The following is a 5,879-nucleotide window of genomic DNA, read 5'->3' as shown; positions in this document are numbered from 1 at the left end:
CCCCCCGTCCGGCTTGCAAGCTGACATTCATCCCAGCGGGGTCTGAAATTCTCACGGGAGACTCTTTGGTCCAGGGCGGAGAGAGGCAGACTTTGCTTGTGCGTGTTAACGTCTGTGCCTTTTATTGGCAGAACTCCTGCGGTCCACCGGCGTTGCTCTTAACTGGACAGATGGATGGAAATCGGTTTCACCTCTGCTGATCGGAACTCTTTGCTCCAGAAGAAGCTGCTTCAGGGAATTAACAAGGTGCTGGTTGCGTCCCTTGTCGTGTAGCCGTACAACTGGGCACGTCACCATCACCTTGTTCATGAAGTCCGATTTGCTGACCCAACATCCGGTGTCAAAACCCAATAGAAATCTGGTCCCTCTTCAGGACACCACGCTCAGCATTCTTCCTTAAAAGAAATACGCCGGGTTTTCCCTCCGTCATTTTCCCAAAGTCCAGCATTTTTTTTAAAACAAGAATTCCCTTAACAAGAACACTGTGAGCTCTGTTGGGAACTGGCTAGTGGACTGTCAGCCTTCTTTCCATTTCAATTCCTGGCATGTCTTGCGCTGTGGACGCGTCATTTCTGGACTCCTGCCGAACTCACTGGGCAACACTTTTCTGAAAAATCCAACAGGTGTGGTTGTAAATACTCTAGGAAACCTGAGTTATGGACAGCCCTAGAACAAAGAAGGTCAAACGTTTTTTCTCTCTCTCTCTGTCTTTTTTTTACACACAATTTTTCACTTTGCAGGGCTGATCCATTCCATGGTAGGTCTTTGGGGCAGAAAACTGCCCCCCCCCCACAGCTGCCTAAAAGTCAGCACAGCTTGGAAGCAGGTTGACTTTGGGGGTGACCCTGGCCAGGTTAAAATCATAGAATCATGTTTTTGGAAGAGGGCCCCATAAGGCTATCCAGACCAACCCCCTGCTCAAGGCAGGAATCCAAACCAAAGCAGATCGGACCGAGGGCTGCCTAACTTCCTCTTGAATGCCTCCAGCGTTGTAGCGCTCCCCACCTCTCCCCGAGGTCATGGGTTCCCTTGTCATGCTGCTCTAACAGTTAGGAAGTTTTTCCTGATATTCAACCGAAGTCCGTCTTCCTGTCACTTGAGCCCAGTATTACGTGTCCTGCGCTCTTGGTGACTCAACTAATTAGGGATTTGTTGGGAATGTTGGGTCCAGAAAAGGAGTTTTCCGCGCTCTGGAAGGAAGCCTTGGGAACTACGAAGTGGTGCCGACTCTTTAACTCTCCTGAAAACCGGAGCGGTCTCTGCCTCCGGGGAAGAGGTCAGGGGTTAGGGTTGACAAGACTGGGGACCTTTGGCTTTTTAAAAAGAGTTTGGCATCTGTTATAGGCTGCTAAACCCTATAGCCTTTAGCCCTATTGAGTCGTTCATGGCACACCTTTAACTGAGATGCAGAGAAGGGGAGCATGGTAACTCCCTTTCCTGGATCCTTCTTGACCTGGGTATGGTGACAGTTCTGAAGAAGGGAGCCCGGGGGGGGAGCTTCCCCCCCCCCCAGGCTAGAACCAAGGGCAGCTGGTCCATGGGCCCAAATGGGATTCTGCCTCTCTTCCGGCTACTTCTCCCTCTCTGCAGCTAGCCAGCCTACTCACTAGAAGTGGAGAATCAGGACCCATCATGTGTTTCCCTTCTTGGTATATTTGTGAATCTGCCGGCTTCTGTATATGGAATCTTCCAAACAGCAAAAGACTTTCCAGCATCTTCCGTTCATCTCAGGTGAAAACCTACTTAACTCACTCTTTCTTTCTTTCTTTCTTTCTTTCTTTCTTTCTTTCTTTCTTTCTTTCTTTCTTTCTTACTTACTTACTTACTTACTTACTTACTTACTTACTTACTTACTTACTTACTTACTTACTTACTTACTTACTTACTTACTTACTTACTTACTTACTTACTTACTTACTTGATAGGCATCCTTCAGTCTCGAGAGACTATGGTAATGTGCTCTGTATGGAGGTCTTGGAACAGCATCTAGTGTGGCTGAGAAGGCCAATTCGAGAGTGACAGTCCCTTCCACACTCAAGACAAATCCAATCTGTCCCCTGTCCGGCTCCCTGCTTTTGCTGCTTTTGTGACTTCCTCTTTGCCTCGGCCTGCTGGACAAGGGTCTCTTCGAATTGGGAGAGGCCGTGATGCAGTGCCTGCCTCCAGGCTGAACGCTCAGATGTCAGGTTTTCCCATCTGTTGAGGTCTATTCCTAAGGCCTTCAGATCCCACTTGCAGATGTCCTTGTATCGCAGCTGTGGTCTCCCTCTGGGGCGCTTTCCCTGCACTAATTCTCCATACAGGAGATCCTTTGGAATCCACCATTCTCACGATGTGCCCGAGCCAACGTAGACGTCGCTGCTTCAGTAATGTATTCATGCTGAAAATTCGAGCTCGTTCTAGGACTACACTGTTTGGAACTTTGTCCTGCCAGGTGATACCAAAAATCCGTCAGAGGCAACACATATAGAAGGTGTTCAGCTTCCTCTCCTGCCATGCACGAAGGGTCCAGGACTCACTGCAGTACAGGAGTGTGCTTAGGACACATGCTCTATAGACCTGGATCTTCGTATGTGTCGTCAGCTTCTTATTGAGCCATACTCTCTTTGTGAGTCTAGAGAACATGGTGGCTGCTTTGCCAATGCGTTTATCCAACTCGACATCTAGAGAGAGGGTGTCAGAGATGGTTGAGCCGAGGTACACAAAGTCATGAACAACCTCCAATTCTTGTGTGGAGATGGTAATAGAAGGAGGTGAGTCCACGCCCTGGCCCATGACTTGTGTTTTCTTCAGGCTGATTGTTAGTCCAAAGTCTTGGCAGGCCTTGCTGAAACGATTTACTTACTTACTTACTTACTTACTTACTTACTTACTTACTTACTTACTTACTTACTTACTTACTTACTTACTTACTTACTTACTTACTTACTTACAATAAAGTTTCTTTTGGCTTATGCCTCTCTCTCAGACTTAACTGTGGCCAGCAGGAACCAGGTTTCTCTTCCTCTTGACTCGGGCAGGAGAACCCACCACTCTTGGAATCTTACCTTATTTATTGTTTTAATGCACACAAACCGACGAGATTTAGCAGCGCAGGCTTGTGTGCCCTGGATTATGCCAACAGACCACAATGGCGCTCCCCCCCCCAAGCTCTTGAAAAAATAAAAATCCTGCGGCTATTCTCAAATCTCAGGTTGTAGCTAAGCAGGAAAATGGAATTAGTGTCACGCTGGGTTAATGCAGAGTTTGGAAAAGGGACTCGGTCGGATTGTATAGTTCCGACAATCTCCCACACCATGGCGAGGGGAGCCTGGGAGCGGGAGTCTAAATAAAAGCCTTTCCCGCCCTCCCTCATCTTGTGCTCATGGTCCGTGCAAGTCCGCCTTGATAATGGAAGAGGGGGTGTCCGTTTTTGGGTTCTCCTGGGCAGAGGAACCCACTGGGGTGGGGGGCGGACTCTGTGCAGCCAGTAACTGCCCCTTGGCTGTTCTTCCTCACCGGCCAGAGAACCTCAGCTTCCTCTCAGCTGATTTATCTCCCAGGAGTTTGTGAGTCTAGCTCTCAAAACTGGCCCTGTTGTTTGGGGGAACAACAGAAGCTGTAAATCCAACACAGCTGGAGAGTAAATACATTTCTGAACTCGGTGGTCTTCGAAGATTGGTTTCTTTGCTCAGCAAACAGCGGACAACAGTTGATCATCATAGAATAAAAGAGTTGGAAGAGACCTCTAAGGCCATCGAGTCCAACTACCTTCATTGTGCAGGAAACCAAATCAAAGTAAATCTGATAGCGGGTGGTCCAATTTTCTCTTGAAAGCCTCCGGTGTTGGAGCGCTCACCACCTCTCCCTAGAGGTCACGGGTTCCCTTGTCATACTGCTCTAACAGTTAGGAAGTTTTTCCTGAGATTCAAATTAAATCTGGCTTCCTGTGACTTGACCCCATTGTTGCGTGTCCTGCACTCTGGGGTGATCGAGAACAGATCCTGCCCCTCCTCTGTAGGACGGCTTTTCAAGTACAGTATTTGAAGCGTCCTCTCTTCTCTCCCCTCCCTCTTCTTTCCTCAAGGCTAAACCCGCCCAGTTCTTTCAGCTTTTCCTCCTCCTAGGGCTTGGTTTCCAGTCCCCTGATCACCCTTTGTGGCCGTCCTCTGAACCCGTCCCAGTTTGTCTGCATCCTTCTTAAAGTTCAGTCTCTGGAACTGGACACGGGACTCAAGATGAGGCCTAACTAGTACGGACTACGTGGCAGAGTTCTCCAGGAGGGACACTTCACAAAGACAGCTCGCCCTTTCCCAAGCAAGCCCAAATCAGGGGGACCTTTGCTTTGATTCAAAACATCTCAGACGCTTTCTATCCATGATCAGAGAATTCTTGCACCACCACCTTGCACAGTTGATCAACTGTTTGATAGTATTGGAGCATTAGGGGGTGCTTGATTCTAGCACCCCATGGGGTAAAAGCAAGGACTATTACACCTCTGTAAGTTATCACAGCTTGTTATCCCTCCATAAAAGCATGTTTGTTTGTTTGTTCATTTAATTTATACCCCTCCTATCTGGTCATTGCCACCACTGTAGGCGGCCAATAAAACCAAACGCCAATAGCTTGAGCCGGCCTCTCCTTGGACACAGGACATGTTTCCTGAGTCTGAGCTCTGTCTGCTCCAGAAGTTGGCGTCACTGTCGGCGATGTTCTGTTCTCAGAGAAACACATGTAGAATTGCTCTTCTTGCAAAATGCTATGGGTCGAACTCTTGTCCTCTCCCTCAGCAAGCAAGCGATCCCTTGTCAAACAAAAGAGGGAGTGCTCGTAAGAGATGGCTGTGCAGGCTTGTTGAATGCCTCTGGTCGTGTGTAAAGGACAAGGAGTGGAATGCATTTATGATGCAGAAGAATGGGTGAATAGAGCTAGAATATGTGCACCGTTTCGCTCGTTCTCTTTGTGAGCGAGCATTGCTCGTTCTCTTTGTGAGCGAGCATTGGAGCAGAGGAGCATTCTCAAGCACACCATTAAGATAAACCCATTTTCAGCGTAGATGATTTTTGCATACACATGTAGATGGTTCAGTGGTCCCCAACCTTGGGCCTCCAGATGTTCTTGGACTACAACTCCCAGAAGCCTTCACTACCACCTCTGTTGGCCAGGATTTCTGGGAGTTGAAGCCCAAGGTTGGGGACCACATCTCTAAACCACCTAATACAAGCGTGCTGGATAGTTCATCAAGTTAGGTAGCTAGTTGTGGAGGCAGAAGGTGGGGAGTTCAATTCCCTAGGTGGTGCAGTGGTTAAAACTACAGTCAAGACTTTGCTCACAACCGGAGTTCGATCCCAGTGGGCTCGAGGTTGACTTTGCCTTCCGAAAACCAGTAAATGAAGCACCCAGCTTGTAGGAACAAGGCGGGGATTGTGTGTAGCCCAATTAATAAAATTATAAAGCACCCGGAGAGTGCTTTAAGCATTGTGGGGTGGTATATAAGTAGTATGCACAGGCGTACACTTACTCAGAAAATAGTCAGCCTATGTAGCCTTGGGCAGCCTGTGCAATGGCCCTAGGGCATTCCCAGAAGAAGGGAATGGCAACCACTTCTGTGTAGTGTTTTTTTTTTACCTAGGACATACTGGCAGTGGTCAGCAAGAGTTGAACACAATTATTACATATACAGAGATGTGAAGATTGTCAAGTGTCATTACCTTCTTGAAGCGGGTGTCCTCTGGGTGTTTTGGACTATTAAAATCCCCCTCCAGGCCAAAGGAATTGGGTTGGGGGGAAATGGTGCATAAGAAGTTACATACAGCCCTCATAATGTGTCATGTTGCCAGAAGTCATAGGAGCAGTGCAATTTATTGTGCATCGTCCCCTGCCCCATGTTGTTTGCCCTC

The sequence above is a fragment of the Pogona vitticeps genome, chromosome 1 (assembly GCF_051106095.1).
Source record: "Pogona vitticeps strain Pit_001003342236 chromosome 1, PviZW2.1, whole genome shotgun sequence".
Classification (NCBI taxonomy): Eukaryota; Metazoa; Chordata; class Lepidosauria; order Squamata; family Agamidae; genus Pogona; species Pogona vitticeps.
The sequence above is the reverse complement of the archived record's forward strand: the minus strand, read 5'-3'. Positions refer to the sequence as shown.